The sequence below is a fragment of the Labeo rohita genome, chromosome 15 (genome assembly GCF_022985175.1).
Source record: "Labeo rohita strain BAU-BD-2019 chromosome 15, IGBB_LRoh.1.0, whole genome shotgun sequence".
In the NCBI taxonomy this organism is placed as follows: domain Eukaryota; kingdom Metazoa; phylum Chordata; class Actinopteri; order Cypriniformes; family Cyprinidae; genus Labeo; species Labeo rohita.
In genome coordinates this window covers 37,146,959-37,167,454 of record NC_066883.1, presented here as the reverse complement: position 1 = coordinate 37,167,454, position 20,496 = coordinate 37,146,959, and the positions used below count along the sequence as shown (strand labels likewise).

General features: G+C 33.1%; 1 protein-coding gene across 4 annotated transcripts in view; it reads left to right on the top strand.

Annotated features, from left to right (window-relative positions):
• Window positions 1–20,496, top strand: part of lrfn1 (leucine rich repeat and fibronectin type III domain containing 1) — a 216,964-nt gene that overhangs the window by 127,775 nt on the left and 68,693 nt on the right. For all 4 annotated transcript variants that reach the window (XM_051129174.1, XM_051129177.1, XM_051129175.1 and 1 more), the window contains exon 2: window positions 14,005–14,092. The gene's annotated coding sequence lies outside the window, so the exon portion shown is untranslated. The remainder of the gene's footprint in view (window positions 1–14,004; window positions 14,093–20,496) is intronic.

Here is a 20,496-nt window from a genome sequence, read left to right as displayed (position 1 = left end):
TGAGGGCCCTTAGTGTGTAAAATGGCTTTTTTTTTTTTGACCAATCACCTGAGCTGTAAATGTCATGTGACTAATCACTAATCAGTTGTATAAAAACTCCTTGCAGCAGACAAAAAAAATACACATTGAGATCAATGTGAACATTAATAGATCCAGGTATTACAGATCTGCTCATTTTCTCCACTAAACTGCATTCAAAAGAACTGTTTATTCTATAAATTTGCTTCTGCACCCTCTGGAAAATAGTTATTAAAAAAGTATTATCCAATAATCACAAACAACCAGACATAGACTCAGAATAATCGTCAATCAGTGTCAATTTTATAATCGTTTACATTTATAATATTTGGATATTTGGTTACATTCTCATTTCTATACTAATTACCGTTCTAATGCTTAAACTGTATGTTGTGTGTGTATTAAGCTTGTAGGTTTACCAGCATTAAGCGTTCAGAGTCAAAGCCACACGCACACACACTCGCCATAAGAACATATCATAATCCTATGGAGAGATTACACACATAATCTACAGGAAATTACAAAAGCATCTTTAGGGAATTAAGCAATTGTGCAGCGTAATCCACAGCAGAAAATGCTCTTTACACAAACACTGCAGCTGATTTTCTCAAGCCACGCTCACCGTTTATCTTTCCAAACAGGATCTCTGAACATCTGACATCCGTCCAAGAGCAACTATGAGGATCAAGCAAGATTTTGTGTCGCAATTTAGCCACTGCCAAACACACACACACACACACACACACACACACACATGCAGTGGATGAGAGTCGCAGCATTTTAAAACACTGCAGAGAGACAGAACGAGGCTGGTTAAAGCAGGTCACCCACTCAACCAACTAACCGCCCACAGTCAGAGACTCACATTCATGCAGATGTTGTATTTATGCGCTCGGAGATGCTTGTTTGAACAAAAACATCCCTTAATTAACCATTAACCAGATTCCAGAACCTTTTACTCATAATATTGAATTGCTCTCTGGCTCTGTTAGTGGAGGAACAAACTAATAATAGGCATTACAGTTTATTTCAGTGAACAGATTCGAAAACAATAACGGCCGGTAAAGGGAATGAAATTGGTGAATGTCCATTTAATTCCCTGTACAGGAAATCTAATTTAGCATTTTCATTTCAAGAAATAATTAGTTAATTTTGCATCTTAATTAATTGGGTGTTTTTTGTTTGTTTGTTGTTGTTGTTGTTTTTGTAGGTATATTAGCTGTTTGAGATCTGTTTGCTCTGACACATTGATTGAAATGTTATTGTAAAAATTTAGATTTTCGTTTAATACATTTTGTTTATTTATTTACAAATAATATATTATAGAACTATACATTATGTGCTGCTAAAAAAGCCGCAAATTCTTTCTTTCTTTCTTTCTTTCTTTCTTTCTTCTATTCAATTTTATTGTTTATTTTGAATATTTGTTTATACATTACATACTTATGCATTGGCATTTTATGTAAATGAAGTGCCAGATAAGTTCTTCTAAATACTGCAAAAAAAATAAATTACTACTACTACTACTAATAATAAAACAAATAAATAAATACATTAAAATAACAATAAATAAAAAACTAAATTAAATTAAAAATAATTTTAAATAATAAATTAAATAATCAATTTATTAATTGGTAACACTTTATAATAAGGTTCCATTATTATTTATTTATTGATTGATTTATTTTAATATTTATTTACACATTACATACTTATGTATTGGTATTTTATGTAAATGAAGATTGCTGATAAGTGCCAGATAAGTGCTTCTAAATAATATAATGCAAATTATAATAATGCAAAAATAAATAAATTAATAATAATAATAATAAAACAAATAAATCAATAAATACATTAAAATAACAATAAAAAGTGCTACTAAATACTGCAAAAATAAATAAATTAATTAATTAATAATAATAATAATAATAATAAAACAAAAAAATTAAATTTAATTAAATTAAATGATCAATCAATTAATTGGTAACACTTTATAACATAGTTCCATTAGTTAATGTTTTAACTAATATGAATGCAAGGTATATTTGCGGTTAGCTTTAGGTATTAATTTGTGTGAGGTCTGTTTGATCAGATGCATTTATTTATTTAAATGTTAAATTATTGGGGGGGGGAAACATTTATTTATATATTGATATTTTTATGTAATACATTATATTTATTTATTTACAAATAATATATTATAGAATGTATACTTTATATATGTGCTGCTAAATACTGCAAATTTTTTCAACTTTTTGAATTTATTTATTTTGAATATTTATTTACAAATTCCATATTTATGTATTGGTATTTCATGTAAATAATGATTGCTGATGTGCCAGATAAGTGCCTCTAAATACTGCAAATATAAATAAATACATACATACATACATACATACATAAAAATAAATAAAAATTAAATTAATGAACAAGCAATATGTATTGCACTATTTATTAATCTTTGTTAATATTAGTTAATGAAAATACAGTTGTTCATTGTTAGTTTTCAGTGCATTAACTAATGCTAATTGTAATAATACATTAGTAAATGCTGAAATTAACTAAGATTAATAAATGCTGTAGAAGTATTGGTCTTTTTTAGTTAATTTATGTTAATTAATGAACTTTATTGTGAAGTATATCCAATTAATTTGTAGGTTTTGTTTTTTATTAAAAAAATAATTATATTATATTATATTATATTATATTATATTATATTATATTATATGCTGGAAAAAAAATGTGTATTTATTTCTATTTAATATATTTACACATTATGATATTTCATGTAAATTAATATCCTCATTGTTGATGCTTGAGTGCTTTTAAATACAAATGCATTATTATTATTATTATTATTATTATTATTATTATTATTATTATTTTACAAATTATATATTTATCTATGAACATTTCTTTAATTTTACAGGCTGTTTACATGGGCTGTTCACTAGCTGCAAAATTTCCAGCCTTTCTTTTTTAGGATTTGACCTCAATTAGAAAGTTCAGAGCGCTGAGAGCCTGGAGTGTAATTTATGATTACATTCAAGTATGTTTTAACATCGCCATCCAGCATAAAGTCAGAAAAATTAGTGATGCTGAAATATTCTGAAATAGAGGTGAAAATAACGGCCGGTCACCTTCATACAAATTGGCATCTGCCCCGGTAATAAACACTGATTTGAGCGACACCCCGGCAGATCGGCGAGCGATTATTCTGCCATTAATGTTACACACTTTAGATCTGCTCCCTGCGAAATATAACATTCATACGGGTCGTTCCGCGGCGAACGGCCATGAATGTTAAAACTGAGAAGAACAAAGAGCCGTTACGGCATGAAGTCGGAGACGACGGAGGCGGACGTGTGCGAACACTAATGAGCCTGTTGTCAGTGGATGGAGTGTTTCTGTGTGAAGTGCCACTCAATGAATTATGGGTAATGTGCATGTGAGCTCACGTCTTGTGTTCAGTCAGTGAGCTGTGATCTGCCTGCCAACTTATAGAGCCGTTACAACAACACAGAGACCATCAAACACACGTTAGACACGCTAAAGATGCGCGCCGGGCCTGAAGGACCTTCGGACCTTAACCTCTTATGAAACACTTACTGAATAATAGAGAGGTTAGACACAAATTTCCATTAAAACATTGCCAGCGTCCAAGCCAAAATCTGCTTTGTTGTTTTGCTTAGAGACTGAAATAGATACGCAAATTTCTAAGGTTCCTGAATGATCAAAACCTCACTTTCTCATTGATTTACATGACAAGCATTAGAATTTCAACACTTTTTGTCTATATAAATATCAGCATCTGCACTAGATAACATATTTTTGCTGTTTTTTTCCTCCATGTTTTCACTATATCAGAATATATGAGCCATAAAAACCTGATGGATCAAATATGTAAAATTATAAATGCAACACTTTTGTTTTTGCCCCCATTTTTCATGAGCTGAACTCGAAGATCTAAGACTTTTTCTATGTACACAAAAGACCTATTTCTCTCAAATATTGTTTACAGATCTGTCTAAATCTGTGTTAGTAAGCATTTCTCTTTTGCCAAGATAATTAATCCATCCACCAGATGTGGCATGTCAAGATGCTGATTAGACAGCATGATTATTGCACAGGTGTGCCTTAGGCTGGTCACAATAAAAGGCCACTCTAAAATGTGCAGAGTTGATCAGGTTGTTGATTGTGGCCTGTGGAATGTTGGTCCACTCTTCTTCAATGGCTGTGCGAAGTTGCTGGATATTGGCAGGAACTGGAACACGCTGTCGTATACGCCGATCCAGAGCATCCCAAACATGCTCAATGGGTGACATGTTTGGTGAGTATGCTGGCCATGCAAGAACTGGGATGTTTTTAGCTTCTGGGAATTGTGTACAGATCCTTGCAACATGGGGCCGTGCATTATCATGCTGCAACATGAGGTGATGGTCGTGGATGAATGGCACAACAATGGGCTTCAGGATCTCGTCACGGTATCTCTGTGCATTCAAAATGCCATCAATAAAATGCACCTGTGTTCGTTGTCCATAACATACGCCTGCCCATACCATAACCCCACCGCCATCATGGGCCACTCGAGCCACGATGTTGACATCAGCAAACCGCTCACCCACACGACGCCATACACGCTGTCTGCCATCTGCCCTGTACAGTGAAAACGGGATTCATCCGTGAAGAGAACACCTCTCCAGAGTGCCAGACGCCATTGAATGTGCCCACTCAAGTCAGTTACGTCGCGAACTGCAGTCAGGTCGAGACCCCGATGAGGACGACGAGCATGCAGATGAGCTTCCCTGAGATGGTTTCTGACAGTTTGTGCATAAATTCTTTGGTTGTGCAAACCGATAGTTGCAGCAGCTGTCTGGGTGGCTGGTCTCAGACAATCTTGAAGGTGAAGATGCTGGATGTGGAGGTCCTGGCCTGGTGTGGTTACACGTGGTCTGCAGTTGTGAGGCCGGTTGGATGCACTGCCAAATTCTCTAAAACGCCTTTGGAGACGGCTTATGGTAGAGAAATGAAATTCAATGATTCAGTTCATGGGCAACAGCTCTGGTGGACATTCCTGCAGTCAGCATGACAACTGCATGCTCCCTAAAAACTTGCGACATCTGTGGCATTGTGCTGTGTGATAAAACTGCACATTTTAGAGCCTTTTATTGTGGCCAGCCTAAGGTACACCTGTGCAATAATCATGCTGTCTAATCAGCATCTTCATATGCCACACCTGTCTCGGCAAAGGAGAAGTGATCACTAGCACAGATTTAAACAGACTTGTGAACAATATTTGAGAGAAATAGGCCTTTTGTGTACATAGAAGAAAGTCTTAGATCTTTTGAGTTCAGCTCATAAAAAATGGGGGCAAAAACAAAGGTGTTGCGTTTATAATTTTGGTCAGTGTAGTTTTGATTAGATTATGCATGTTTCTAATGTTATTGCATTATGCATATTACTAATTGTATGTGACCCTGGACCACAAAATCAGTCATAAGTAGCACGGGTATATTTGTAGCAATAGTCAAAAATACATTGTATGGGTCAAAATTATCGATTTTTTTTTATGCCAAAAATCATTAGGACATTCAGTAAAGATCATGTTCCATGAAGATATTTTGTAAATTTACTACGGAAATATATCAAAACTTAACTTTTAATTAGTAATATACATTGCTAACAACTTCATGTGGACAACTTCAAAGGAGATTTCTACTCAGATTCCAGATTTTAAAATAGTTGCATCTTGACCAAATATCGTCCTGTCCTAACAGACCAAACATCAGTGAAAAGCTTGTTTTAATCCAAATTTTTGCTCATTTTAAAGCTCTAAATGCAACTGATCTGATTTTTCCTCCAAATTCTCACTATATCAGACTATATGAGTCATAAAAGACTAATGGATCAAATATGATACTCAACAAAAACACATGTGCAAACTTTTTTGTTTTCTGACTATTTTTTTTTTCCAAGCTTTACTGGGTTAAATCTCTCTCAGCATGCATTCACAACATAATTAACGTCTGTAATGTTATGCATTTTATAATTAAACTGAATATTAGTGTGAAAAGGGACTCTAGTTTTGATTAGATTATGCGTGTTTCTAATGTGATTGCATTATGCATATTATTAATTATATTAATTTTTCTCCACCTGTGTGGCTTTGTTGTTATCAGCCAAAAGGGAAAGCTGTTAGTAAATTTTAAGGCGTTTGATGCTCAAATCAATCATTTTCCATCTTTGAAATGATATGCACTGATGAATCATTCGCAATAACACCCAAAAGCATTGATTTATAGAGTAATTTGTGATGTCATGTTGTCTGTAAGATCCATCATGGCACCTACAGCCACTCTAAGCATAATCCAGCTGGTTATTAATACACGGTTCCACTCCTTCAGGTATCGATTCACTTTAGCGTCTGTGAGCTCCAACTGATGAGAACTAATCACATCAGCTGAGCTTTGAATGTCGATATAGATATAAAGCCGCAATACCCGCAGAACACACTCCTGTGTGTGTGTGTGTCAGCAGATTTCACAGCTAAAGAGGTCACAGTATTCACATATTACACACAGCATTATTCAAAAGCGCAGCTCGCTTTTGGATAACACTGTGCATAATATGTGAATTTCTGTATGCATATAATATTATATAATGTGTGGTTTAAGAGATTGCTGCATTGGGTGTAAACTGTGAGACTAATGAACTGAAGGTGATTCATTTGTAACAATGTTTTCTTCACTCATTATGTAACTGCACAGCCAAAAGTTTTTTTTATAGAAATTAAAAAATGCGTAATTGCATCTAACATGAAATGTAAATGGGGTCATCTGATAACAATGTATCATCCTTACTTTAGTAAGTCATATGCTGATTAAATTTGAGGACATTTTTGAAAAGAAAAAAATACTTTAAGCAAAGATGCATTGAATTAATCGAAAGTGACAGAAACGACATTTATAATGTTGAAAAAGATTTCTTTTTCAAATAAATGCTGTACTTTTGAACTTTCTATTCATCAAAGAATCTTGAAAAATAAAATGTATCACATAATGTTACATTGACAATAATTATAAATGTTTCTTGAGCAGCATATTAGAATGATTTCTGAAGGATCATGTCACAGAGTAATGATGCTGAAAATCCAGCTTTGATCACAGAAGTAAATTGTATTTTAACAGATATTTGCGTAGAAAACAGGAAGTTTGAGTTGTAATAATATTTCACAATTTTACCCTATTTTTGATCAAATAAATGCTGCTTTGGTGAGCAGAAGAGACATAGGAGACACAGGCGGAAATGAAAAGCGCAGCACCACCTAGTGGTGGATAAATTGTTAAATTGATTTAATATCATGCTTTTGCTCTTTCTAGCTCTGTTTGTTCCTTCTCAATGCAGTGAAACCCATTGTTATAAGGTCAGCTATATTCCCCGTCTGTCATTTTTAATCGCAATTTTTCAGACAAAGATGGCAAGCGGGTCATCTGTATCTTGTCGGTGTTTTCCAGCTTCGCCTTTGAAGCCGCCCCTCAGGGTCCCGCTGAGCCGCTCTGGTCAAAAGTTAAATCTGCTCGTAACCTTTGAAGCGATTATCCTAAAATCACATTTCTGCTGGCGTCTGAAGCGGGCGATTGTGCCGGGGTTGCTGCGTATCCGCCGTCGGCCCCGTAATTGCCGCTAGCAGCTGTATTTTCACATTTCAGTATGGAAGGTCACGTTTCCATTTTTACTTTCCAAATCACAGGGATACTCACCCTAATCCTGCAGAAGGGGAATTGAGAGCGTCCCGACTGTAAAGTGCAGCTCTGGGGAGGTTTTTAAACTGCAAACACGGCCCTCATTATGAGAGCTGGATGAGAGAGAATAATGTGGTGGCTTGAAGTGATAAAGAGAGGAAGAGAGAAAAGCACAAACGCACAGGGGAGAGTGAAGAGCGCAAAAAGTGGCTCGTCTTGTTTGACTGCATGTTATCACACCGTCCCAGAGGAGTGTGTGCGTGTTTAATAAATAAACAAATAATTACAAAGAAATTGCGCATTGAATTAAACATGAAATTCATGAAAAAAAAAAACAATTTGTTGAGTCAACTTAAAATAATTTGTTACCCTGTTGCCTTAAAAATTTAAGTTCAGTCAACTCAAATAAGTTTAGTCAACTTGACATGTTAAGGCGAGACACTGCAGGTGAATAGGGTAAAAAATTAACTAATATTTATCACCTTACTTACCCAGTTGATTGATTACATTGATAATTGCAAACATTTTTTGTATTGCAAGTTTTCTAAAATGTCATGTTTAAATATGCAAATGAGGCATTGTTTAATAAAATATGCACTAATTTGCATACATTTCTAGTACAAAAATCTAAACACTGGATGAATTCAGTTTCAACATTTTTGTTCAACTTTTTTGACACATTAGAGTCAAATGTTCTTTTGTCACTCCATAATTCAGAAAAAAACAATATATTTTTTACCATTTTGGGGGGGAATAAAATGTTGTATACAGTCAAGCAAATTATATATGAACAAAACCCTCTGTAAAAACCTCCAGGATGTAGACAGGAATAAAAAATGTAACGTTTGGTGTGTGTAAGTGCTACTGAAAACAGCCTTCAAAAATATTTATTGTAATTGAAATCTGTTGACGCAAATAGATAAAGTGCTATAAAAGAAACACTTTACTGGGTCTTTTGGATGTTTTCTTTCCACTAATCTGAAAAAAAAAAAAAAACTTTATGAAAAACCAAAAAGCCCAAAATCTCAATCTTGACAGGTGACAACTTAGATATTTGAGTTGACTAAACAAAAAATTTGGTTTGTAAAACCCAAAGGCTTTGGTTTGTAAAACTTAAAATTTCTTTAAAAGGCTTAAATCAATACATTTTAACATTTAATACTGTAAAAAAATTGTACATTTGTAAAACCTCAGTTTTTCTACACTGTAAAATACAATTTGTTGAGTCAACCTAAAATAATTTGTTACCCAGCTTCCTTCCAATTTTAAGTTGAATCAACTCAAATATCTAAGTTTTCCCGCTTAATGCAACTTATTTTTTTTAAGTTGACTAAACTTTTTTGAATTGACTGAACTAATTCAAAGTAACAAATTATTTTAAGTTGACTCAACAAATTGTATTTTACAGTTTAGAAAAACTGAAGTTTTATTGATTTACGACTTTTAAATGTTTAAAATGTATTGATTTAAGCCTTTTAAAGGGATGGGTCATCCAAAAGTGAAAAGTTTCTTTTCTCGGTTAAACTCAAAAGAAGATACTTTGAAGAATGTTGGTAACCAGACAGTTGACCATAGCCACTGAAAAAAATACTATGGAAGTCAATGGGTACCGTCAACTTTTTGGTGGCCAACATTTTTCAATTGCAAGCATTATTTTAATGAGTTCTGCTGATATAATAATGTTGATCACTGCATCAACTTAATATTGTTTTGTAATTCCGACTCAGATTTCTAGTTGATTTTTTTTTTTTCATTAAGTTGTAACTTGTAGTTGTCAGGATAACTTGAAATTGAGCAGTGGACCTCTAGTTTCCAGGATGCTTTGCATAGGACAGGATAAGGAGAACAAATGTAGGAACTAAGTGTTATTTTAGTTTTTTTGTAAAGGGAAAGACGTGTTAGTGTTTAATGCTGTTGTGTTTGACATTTGAAGTTTTTGTTATGTTGATGTTTTTGGTTTTTACAATCCCAGCTAGCCAAAATATGTTCTAAGAAATTTTGATAACGATCCCATTAAGTTGAAAACAATATTTCTCAGTGTTCTCTGAGCGTGTTCTCAAAATGTCCAGTTATTTAAATGTTTTAAATGAACGTTCTATTTTATAACATTGCAAACCTTATGGAAAAGTTGCTTTTGAATGTGCTTTAATGCTCTGAAACAAGTAGTAACATTTTAAAAATGTGACACAAAACCTCAGTGTTTTGATTTTTTTGCACCCTCAGGTTCTAGATGTATAAATTTCAAAAATTGACCCTTATGACTGGTTTTGTGGTCCATAGTCATAAATGTTAGACAAACATTCAACATAACTGTTTTAGAAAATAAAGATTCCATGAACAATGTACATAATGTTTTGTGAAAAATTTGAGAACATTATTAAAGACCAAATAACTTTGAACAGATGTTCTACTAACATTACTGGAAGAACATTTGCATGTGCTGAGCTAATTGTCAGTTTAACTTAAATCAGTGAGATTAATTGTTTCCAGGGCCATCACACATTTAGTTACCTAAAACTACAGCTCCTCTTGTGGCAATGCTGAAAATGCACATGTAATTGTGCTGTTTTATGAACCTCTTTCTGGCATTTCAGAATGCAATGATGCATGAAATTGAATGGCATAACTAAAATCAAGCACTTGTGCAGATTCTTATAAAGCAAAGTGATCTGCTGTAAAATGCACACAGTGTTTGTAAATGCTTATATACTTAGAGCAAATATAGTTTTTTTAGCAAAAATGATGCTTGTTGTGTAACAAATATAACAAATTTCACATTATAAACATCTAGAGGCAATTTATTGCTATATAAAAGCACCAGTTTCTTTCTGTATATAAATAGCTATTGTTACCCAATGTTTGCATGCTGCAATAGATATTTTTTATGGTTCATACTGGTTTGCATGCTTAGCATGCACTATAAATATATATAATATCAATAATAAATCAATGCATCCTTGCTGAATAACAGAATCAATTTCTATCTATATACAAATAGCTATTTTTACTCAGTATTTGCATGTTGCAATATATATTTTTATGCTTCACACTGGTTTGCATGCCGAGCATGCACTGTGAATATGTAATAACTATACGGATCAATTTATTGCATCCTTGCTGAATAAAAGTATTAATTTCCATCTATATATAGTTATTTTACTCAATATTTGCATGTTGCAATATATATTTTTATGCTTTGTGCTGATTTGCATGCTTAGTGTGCACTGTAAATATATAATATCTATATTAAATCAATGCATCCTTGCTGAATAACAGAATCAATTTCTATCTATATATAAATAGCTATTTTTACTCTATATTTGCATGTCGCAATATATATTTTTATGGTTCATAGTGGTTTGCATGCTTAGCATGCACTGTAAATATGTAATAACTATACTGATCAATTTAATGCATCCTTGCTGAATAAAAGAATCAATTTCTATCTATATATATATATAGCTATTTTAACTCACTATTTGCATGTTGCAAAATATATTTTAATGCTTCATGCTGATTTGCATGCTTATTGTGCACTATAAATATATAATATCTATATTAAATCAATGCATCCTTGTTGAATAAAAGAATCAGTTTCTTAAGAAAACTTTTGAACAGTGTATATAAATGTTTTTAATAAAATCTGTGAATCTCTGACATTCTGTTTTTCATGCTGGCTTTAGGCGTCTTTCAGAAATAGCAGATGTTTGTGTTTTCTCTCATTACGGGGGATAGATATACTTTATAGTCTAGAAGTGCATTTATATTGCAGATATGATGCCGCCACACGCTGATCTGCTCAAAATTCTGACCTTTCGCCCTCAGAAATGATCCTCCCGTCAAAAGACAGATTCAGCACTCGGCTTGTGTAGAATCATATGTGTTGCTCTGAGTGTCTCGTTCTTCTGCAAGGTCTGTTATTAAGGCTCGGGATGAGTGATTCTGACACATTCAGCGTGGAGGGTAAGCACACTAAACATATCGCTTGAGAACAACCGCACTTATGCATTTTGCATGGACCGGATGAATGGATGCTTTCACCGTATGTACTGAATTACAAATGAGCATCAGAAGAGAAAATAGAGAGCGATGTTTGAATGGAAACGGGTCATTACAAAGCAGCACAAGAGACACGGGCAGTCTTTTAAGGGAGCATCTTGGCGCACAATAAGTCCATACTAAGCATATTTAAATATGCTACATTATATATTTTTGTGTTTCCTATTGCTTTGCATGCTTAGCATGCACTCGCTTGTCACTAGCTTCATTGCAGTGCATTCTGGAATTGTTTTCTCCATGATATATTTATTAATGCTGCCTTATATTCTGTCCAAAACAAAGTGTCCTAGAAGATGAAATCGCAGCCTACCTTATGATTCTCAGAAATGCTATCTAGGTAGGCAGCTCGCTAGGTTTTAAATGAGATCTTGTATCTATAAAACCTGAGAAATACAGAGAGAGAAAGAGGATTTGTCACAAGCAACCTTGAAGCGTTTTCATCTTGTTGCATAGAAATTGCGGGGAGTTTTTCTGTCACACGTTTTGAGCTCGAGCGGCGCTGAAGGACACGATCGGTCCTCGTATCTGTCCGGCATATCTGTGTTCTGTTGAGAGGAATCAGTCACGATTTGAATAATAACTAGATGAAATTCTGAAGAAAATGTGAGTGGAGTTTAGTGAGCAGAACTGAAGAGATGTGGGTGTTTGTTTACTGGCCCGAGTCAAAACTGTTCAAGAGTTCTGGCCTGTAGAATTGGCTCAGGTTTCTCTTTCAATGTGCTTCTGTGGGATTTCTTCAGCTGTTTTCTGGTCCAGCAGGTGAAAACTGTTTGTCTGTTCGCCTCTTCTCAACAACACAGAATCATTCACAGATTCTGCACAACCCAGTTCACCAGTAGTAGTTGACTTCACAAACACATTGATAATAATCCATGTAAATGTGTTTCTCGACACAAGCAGCGCGTCCAAACTCACTGTCATAATGTTGTGAATTTTTCATGATATTCTCTTTGGTCTATTCTGTGCTGATAAAATATGAATAGAGGATGCTTGTTTCTCATCTAGAGCTTGTTGGCATTATTTTTAGTTGTTATAAAAGCACTTTTTGAATGTCATGATGATGAATGTCTGTAAAAGCTCATAATATAGTCAGCAATGTGCTTAATGATTACTGCTGACAGTAACTCTCAGTTACTTTAGTCTCATCTGGTATTTTTTAAGTTAGCGTTTTTATAGTATACATAGTATATATTTTTTAATTTGTTTTTTTTAGTAATTTTATGTTATCTTTTTATGTTTGTTATTTTTAGTTTTTTTTTTAGTTTCTATTATTTTTTGAAATATTACTATTTAGATTTAGTTTATTTTTATTTGAGCTTTTGTTTTAGTTTAGTTTTTTGCTTCAGTTGCTAAGCCGTCTAACATTTATATTTTATTTGAATTCAGCTTTATTTCTAGTAACAATTTTTAAAAATAGTTTTGGTTTTATTTTTGTTAAACAATAACAGTATTATTTTACCATTTATTTTTTTCCATATTCATTTTTGAGATTTTGTGACATTTACATTTTTCTAAAATGTTAAGAATTTTGTGTGTTTTGCCATTTTTATTTTATTTTATATTATTTTACTTTATCTTATTTTTTCTGTGTGTGTCTGTCTAGATCTAAGTAATGACGCCTTGGCAACTAATGGAAATAAAATTTACATTTAAGATTTCTATATTTTTATTTCAGTTAACACTTATTTTATTTCAAGTAACATTTTTATGCTTTTATTTATTTATTTTTATTTTTTTGTTTGTTTGTTTTAGTAGTTAACTATAATAGTCCTGCACAATTATATTCTTTCAGATGTTTTATTGAATAGATGTTTTTTATTAATATACCTTGGCAAAAATAAAAATAGACACAAATGACAATAATACAATACAAATATAGAGCTATAAAATTAATGTGGAGCCGATCATTAGATCTTAGAGAGAATTTGATGAGAAATGTCTTGTGACAAAATAAATAGGGAGATGTATACAGAAATATTTAAATTTTTAGGAACTTGAATTTCTTTTTATTTTAGGAGTATGTTTATTATATAATCTCATTGCTTTCTATGAGAAACGATTGAGATATTAAAGAGATCTCTCTAATGTTGATGATGGAATCTGTATTGCTCTGTGTTATGTGCTTTAAATATGGTGATGGACATCATAAAACAAGCCTGGTCTCTCTCTGTTGTCATGACTACAGGTGGCATCACTCCAGTTACCCAGAAGCCCTTGAAAAGACGAGAGATGCCCTTTTGAGATGACTGACACTGGAACAAACTTCATATCTGGTGAGTGTGTCAGTTCACCATAACACATTTCCCCTCTCTCTCACTTCGTTTCTCAAACCACTGCAGATCATGGTGAACGGAAACATCTGTTGTCAGGTCCCCTGTCACTGGATTTCTAGAAAATAATAGATTGATGCGTGCAGACAGAAGAAACAACACTGTATGCTTTCTCACAAACACACACACGGTCAGAGAAGATGATCTCGTCCCCAGACAATAGAGAGCACAGAAGAAAACATAAAAACTAATGTGGTCAAAACATTTGTGAAAAAATTCACCCAAAAATAAAAATTCAGCCATCGTTTACTCTTCCATGTGCTGTTTAAAACCGTATGTTTTTGCTTCCATGCAACATAAATCAAGCTGTTTAGCAGAAAGTTCATGTTGCGCATTCTGTGCAATGAAAGTAAATGACTGTCAATACCTGATCTTTTATTAGCTAATATTAACAACAGGAAAAAAGGTTACAGATGATTTTTATTATAGTATACAAGTCGTGTGCACTTATGGTGCTTATAATGGTGCTTATAATAATTTTAATTCAAGACACTGCAGGTGAATAGGCAAAAAGTTAACAAATAGATATCACCATTCCTCCCGAGTTGATTGATTACACTAACAATTGCAAACTTTTTGTGTAATAGGTTTCCCGTTTTTTTTATAAATTATGATCTCATTTGCATATTTATTATTAACATGATCCAGTTAAAGCTTCTTACAGAAGGGATTTTGGATTTCTCGTTTTACTGATTTGCTGATTTACTCTGTCAGTAGCAGAAAAAATGTGAATAAAAATTATGAATCAAATTATATATGAACAAACCCTTCCATAAAATCCTTCATAAAATAGAAAGGAATAAAACTGCTAAGTTTGGTTAGTGTTGCTGAAGTGGAAAAACCAATTCATTTTGAGAAAATGTTCTGTAACAATATAAAGTATAATTGAAATCTGTAGACACAAGTAGATAAAGTGCAAACACAAAAGTAATGTGAATGAAATATGAACAGCCCCTTCTATAAAATCATTCTGAATATAGACAGGAATAAAACTGCTAAGTTTGGTGTTTGTAAGTATTGCTGAAATGGAGAAACAAACTCATTTTGAGAAAATGTTCTGTATGTACTGTAATTGAAATCCATATGCAAATAGATGAAGTACAGAAATAAAGCCATGTGAATGGTATATAAACAAACCCTTCTATAAAAACATTCAGAATACAGACAGTAAGAAAACTGCTAAGTTTGGTGTATGTAAGTGTTGCTGAAATGGAGAAACAAACTCATTTTGAGAAAGCAGCCTTTAAAGATATGTATAGTAATTGAAATTCAGACATGAATAGATAAAGTGTAATAATAAACTGTGCAAATGATATATAAACAAACCCTTCTATAAAAACATTCAGAATATAGACAGGAATAAAACAGCAAAGTTTGGTGTATGTAAGTGTTGCTGAAGTGGAGATACAAACTCATTTTGAGAAAACAGCCTTTAAAGATATGGATTGTAATTGAAATACACACGCGAATATATAAACTGTAATAATAAAACATGCAAATGATATATAAACAAGCCCTTCTATAAAAACATTCTGAATATGGACAGGAATAAAACTATAAAATTTGGTGTATGTAAGTGCTGCTGAAATGGATTTTGAGAAAACAGCCTTTATGTATTATAACTGAAATACAGACGTGAATAGATAAAGTGTAATAATAAAGCCATGCGAATGATATATGAACAAACCCTTCTACAAAAACCTTAAGAATATAGAAAGGAATAAAACTGCTAAGTTTGCTGTTTGTAAGTGCTACTGAAGTGGATAAACAAACTTATTTAGAGAAAATGTTCCATAACGATAAGTATTGTAATTGAAATCCATATATGCAAATAGATAAGCACAAAAATAAAGCCATGCGAATGATATATGAACAAACCCTTCTATAAAAATATTCTGAATATTGACAGGAATAAAACTGTAAAATTTGGTGTATGTAAGCGCTACTGAAGTAGAGAAAAATCTCTTCAAAAATATATATTGTAATTGAACTCTACAGACGAAAATAGACAGAACATACATTAAAAAAAAAATGCTTAAAAGTATATTTTGGATGTTTTCTTTCCACCAGTCTGTGACAAGTTATATAAAGTCAAACAGCCCAAGATCTCAAAATTGACCAAAATTGTCAAATAGTTCCTTGGGCCTGTAGTCGGTATGAATAACAGGGTGCAACTTGGTTATTTGTCAAAATTGCCTTACCAGTGATTTTTGAGGGTTTCGCTTTCATTGCATGCAAAAGAGCAGCATGAGCATCTCGTTTTGTGTTGCACAGTAGAAAAGAAACATCAGGGTGAGTAAACAATCACCGATTGTTCATTTTTGCCTGCACAGTTCCTTTAAGAACCTGACAGCATGTACTATATGTACTACAGCAGATCCCTCATCCACACTAATTACATTCCAGCAGTTCAGTGTGTTCGTGTAGAGAGGGCCGGCGGCCAGACAGCAGTCTGATGTTTTCCTGTAAACTCTGAGTGGTGGTTTCTGTGGTCTATAGCAGAGAGCAGAAGAGTTGGACAGATGGGGGTTGAAAGCTGTGACATCATATCTGACCTGCTTACCATCTCTAATGCATTACAAGCCTTTAACTGCAGGACTAATCGCTCAGCCACAGAGTTTCTGCTCCGAGTCCTTGCATTGTTAGAAAGTCTCAACCTCAGGGTGCAATTTCACTTATTTGGCAAGATTGCTGGTTTGAAGCCTGCACGAAGCACCAGGTTGCTCCAGGTGAACTATCCTACTCTGGGTAAAAGCATCCAACTTAGTCTAGATTATTCATTTCTGGTATCAACATGCCTATTTCATGTCCTTTTACTAGGCCAAATACTTAAAGTCAACATAAAATCAACATTTACTTTCTTAATACATGTTCCTGGTTTTATTGTGCATGATTTATTAATACACATTATTGTACAATAATTTCCAATACAATATTTTTTGTGCAAATATATATATATATATATATATTCTTTCAAATGTCATGTTTAATTATGATATCATTTTAGTTATTTGCAATTTCTTTAATTATTTGTGCTATTTACTAGCAATTACACCAATTTTTCTTCAGTGTACAAACCATGTATTTAACATTTCTTGTGAAATATGCATATATATACACACATTTTAAGTAGAATGAGAGCATATAAACTCGATCAGTTATTTTGGCTTGATTTACTTGTCAAGATTCTCTGATTGGTGGAGATTTCTTTGCAGAATCATGGGTAATGTAGTTTCTCAGTAGAAATTCTACTGTTAAGCATGACTATTTATAAAATAAGTTGAAATATAAAAGCTAATGGCTTCAGCTGAAGCATATATTATTAATTAACAGCCTTGTAGCTCACAGTAATTCTGTCTTTGAAGGTTTATGAGTTATAATTAAAAATGTATTACTGTATAAAAATTATGAGATTTTTACTTCTTTATTCTGTAGAGTTTAAGTTAAATACATAACCAGCAGTGGTTTGATTGGTTGCTGGACAACCTCTCAACCAATGGCAGGCATTGATTAGCTAATCCAGCTGCTGTGTTTGACCAATCAGGATTCCACTGGGGTCACTTCAGCAGGATCCAATTAAAGCAAATATACAGCAGACGTGACGAAGCTTGTCAAATCCAGACTGCATCCCCGAGGATCCTGAGATCCACTTTAAGATGGTGATTCATCCTTCTCCTCCAGCAGATATTACGCTCCATCAAATAATCCTCATCAATAAAAGATCTAGAGGTGCTTTTACTTTGGCAAAACGTGTTGCATTAGCTTTTTATAGATCGGCAGGTCGTCTTTATCTTGTGATATCAGCGATTGTGGCTAATGCTTTCAAAGCAGCCGCAGCGTAAAGCGCCGCTCTCATCTGCCCGAGGATGATGTTTAAGCAGACCGACGTTTGTTACTTCCCGCACCAATCATGAAGTATTCATTACCGGCTTCAAGGCATAACAGCTTATTGTATTATTCATGCGAAAGCTCACGGGTTTATTCTGTAGAATACTGCGGCTTACGCCCTCATCAAGGTGATAGAGACAATCATGTATGTGAATTCATAATCAACTTCATTAATAGATGTCAGAGACATGCAGACTTTACAAAACAGTGATTATACTTTATGGGTTTTAAGATGACTTCAGTGGCGTAAGTGAATGGCAGTAAAATATGGCATCTTTTAAGTTTACTAGTAGTTTACCACAGCAGTGTCATTTATGTTGAACGGATACACTTGCTGTCATGCTTGTTTCAGTCATTATTTCTGCTGTATTAATTAAGTTGACTGTATTGGTAAATCAGTTTCTGCCATTTTGTTTCAACAGTATATTAAAGTTTAGTTTAGTATCTCTCAGGTTTCTACAGCAGTGTTAGTCAAGTTTACAGTAACCATATAATGCAAGTTTACTATTACTGCATATTCACTATTACTCTACTATACAAGTATGTGTGAGATTTACTTGTACAGTGTCTTGTTTTTTTTTTTTTGGTTTTTTTTTTCCCAAATTAGGTGTCAAGCATTTCAGGTTTACTAGTACTGTAGTAGTATATGTGATGTTTCTGTAATTTAGTTTTAAATAGAATGTTTTAAGTTTTTTTTTTTTAAGTTAGTAACACATTAATTTTCAGATTTACTAGTAATTTTCTACAGTATGAGTCAAGTTTACTATAACCTTGTAAGTCAAGTATCTCTCTTTTTTTCAGCAGTATGTGTTAAGTTTAGTAGAAGTTTACTCTTTTTTTCCACAGTATTTTTAAGTTTACTATAACAGTGTAAGTCAAACGTCTCGGTAAAGAATGTTTCAAGTTCACTAGTAGTCTGCTATAGTAGTATGTGTGACGTTTACTGGTACAGTATCTGTCATTTTGCTTTAAAACTAAGTTTATTGTTCAGGTTTGTTAGTAGTTTATAACGACCGTGTAATTTAAGTTTACTTGTACAGTATGTGTCAAGTTACTATAACCTTATAAGTCAAATTTACTGGTAGAGCATCTTTTGATCTTCAACTAGTAGTATGTGAGAAGTTTACCGGTGTCATTTTGTTTCAACAGTATGTGTTAATGTGTGTGTTTGCTAGCAGTTTTCTACAGTATTGGTCAAGTTTATTATAAACAAATCAGTCAGTTTCACTGGTACGTTATCCATCAAATTCACTAGTAGTTTATCACAACGCTGAGTTAATGTTTGTTTAATCTTAATGTGTCAAGTTTAGTGGTCCAGTATCCTTTAGGTATGCTGGTAGTTTTCTACAACAGTATTAGTCAAGTTTATTATAACCATAGGTCAAGCTTACTGGTAGAGTAGTCTTTACTAGTAGCTTACTATAGGAGTATGTGTGAAGTTTCTGTCGGTTTCAACAGTATGTGTTATGATTAGGTATTTTGGTTATGTTTGGTATTTTTCTACAGTATTAGTTAAGTTAACTATAACAGCATAATAGAGCTTTACTGGTAAAGCATGTTTCAAGTTCACTAGTAGTCTGCTATAGTAGTATGCGTGACATTTACTGGTACGGTATACATTACATTTTTGCTTTCATTGTTAACTATTTAGTTAACTAGTACTCAAATTTACTGGTACAACCTGTTCACTAGTTGTCTGCTATAGTAGTTTGCGTGACATTTACTGGTACAGTATACGTTAATTTTTCTCTTTCATTGTTAACTATTTAGTTAACTAGTAGTCAAATATACTGGTACAACATCTTCACTAGTTGTCTACTGTAGTAGTATGTGTGACATTTACTGGTATGGTATACATTTCATTTTTTTCTTTCATTGTTAACTAGTAGTCAAATTTAATGGTACAACATCTTCACTAGTTGTCTACTATAGTAATATGCGTAACATTTACTGGTATGGTATACGTTACTTTTTTTCTTTCATTGTTGACTATTTAGTTAACTAGCAGTCAAATTTACTTGTACAACATCTTCTCTAGTTGTCTACTGTAGTAGTAAGTGTGAAATTTGTTCCATTTGTTTCAAAAGTACTTGTTACTAGTAGTTTTTGTCAAGTTTACTGTAACAGCATTGGTTTATTATAACCGTATCAGCCATCAAGTTTACTAGTAGTTTATCACAACACTGTAAGTTACACTGGCACTGTTTGTTTAATCTTTATTTGTCAAGTTTAGTGGTCCAGTATCTATTAGGTTTGCGGGTAGTTTTTTAAACAGTATTTGTAAAGTTTCTTATAACCATAACCATGTCGATTTATGATTAGTATTTAGGGTATGTTTGGTATTTTTCTACAGTATTGGTTAAGCTTACTATAACAGCATAAGACAAATTTTACTGGTAAAGTGTTTTTCGAGTTCACTAGTAGTCTGCTATAGTAGTATGGTATACGTTACATTTTTT